The sequence below is a fragment of the Castanea sativa genome, chromosome 5 (genome assembly GCF_040712315.1).
Source record: "Castanea sativa cultivar Marrone di Chiusa Pesio chromosome 5, ASM4071231v1".
Taxonomy (NCBI): Eukaryota; Viridiplantae; Streptophyta; class Magnoliopsida; order Fagales; family Fagaceae; genus Castanea; species Castanea sativa.
This window is the reverse complement of record NC_134017.1, coordinates 63,722,904-63,724,321: the sequence shown is the minus strand read 5'-3', so window position 1 is coordinate 63,724,321 and position 1,418 is coordinate 63,722,904.

The window sequence follows — 1,418 nt, the reverse complement described above, 5'->3', positions numbered from 1 at the left end:
CTTTTATATTATACAAACTTTAAAACACTTTAGGCCCACCTTGTTTGTTTGTATAGCACACATACTTGTACTACACACTCTGCTTCCTATATAAAAGCACTCATATATATTTTATTCTCTAAGAAATACAATACATTCATTCAGTATTTCTAACATGGTATCAGAGCTACTACTCTAATCCTTTGGTGTGCCATTCTTAAGCACTCTTGTCTTCTTAGGTGTCATCCACTGCAGTCATCGTTGTCAGCACAGTTGCCTCCACCGCAACTACAGTACATCAAAGACCACTGCCTTGCCGCCTCCAACACTTCCACTTCTCTGATCACACCACAAATTGCACCAATAGAAAGTACACTCTTCGATTTGATAGCTTGTGAAAAATCGTCTTCATCGGACCTCTCATGCACTCTCATGCTCCACTAAAAGTCTTGGTGGCATGATCATGCGCCTCCACGTGCGGCCTTTCTTCTTCACGCGCCTCCATGTGCTTGCATGCTCCAAAACACCATCTGCCGATGTCATCGATTATGTCATTTGCTGACATCAGCCCTAGTGACGTCATCACTACCATACCATCAGTTGCTTGCGTTAGCATGAGTCAACTGCTTGCATCATCTTGCTAACTTCATCACTGTTGACTTTGTTGACTGCATGTTGACCATTGACTTTGAATTTGACTTTGATCGTTGACTTTTTCGAGAGTTGACTTTTTGTAGTCTAGGTGCTCTTTACCCCATTTTTCTCGTAGATTTTTTTTTTGCAATCCATTTTTGCATATTTTGCTTCTAAATGAAGAATAAGAACATGCCTTCTTATTATTACAACAATCGTCACCAACAATCCAACAAATGATTTTGTAATTTTTGCAAATGTTTTGGCCTTAATATTAAAACTTACTATTTATGCATCAAATTAGTTGTTTCCATTTCTGTTGCTACTATTGCTAATATTGAGTGTGGGGAGTAAGGATACCTTGATGAGAATATGGGCCGATGGGTCATGCTAAGGAAGGCCGACCTGCTCTTGGGTTTAGGGCCTGTTAGTATTACGGGTCGGCCCATAAGCCGAGGATCCGAAGATCCAGCCGAGGATGCTTTTCCCCTCGTACTGACACCAGAGAACCCGAGACTTCATGGTAAAGGTTAGGGAATGACACGGTCAAGACCAATGGTTAAAGGAGGTGAACCCTTGAATGTCCTAGAAGCACTGATGTGGGAAAAATGTCAAAGGTAAATGCTGCTACCTCCACATTAAAGACCCTGCACCTACCATCCTGGCCGCATTAATGGGGAAGTGACACTTGAACAGTGGAAGGGAAACTTCTAGTTACTGTTCAAAGGCACTAAGAAAAGAAATATCTAGGCTAAGGGAGGAGTTGGGGCAACACGTGTATAAAGTATTAAAAAGAGGAGTATTTA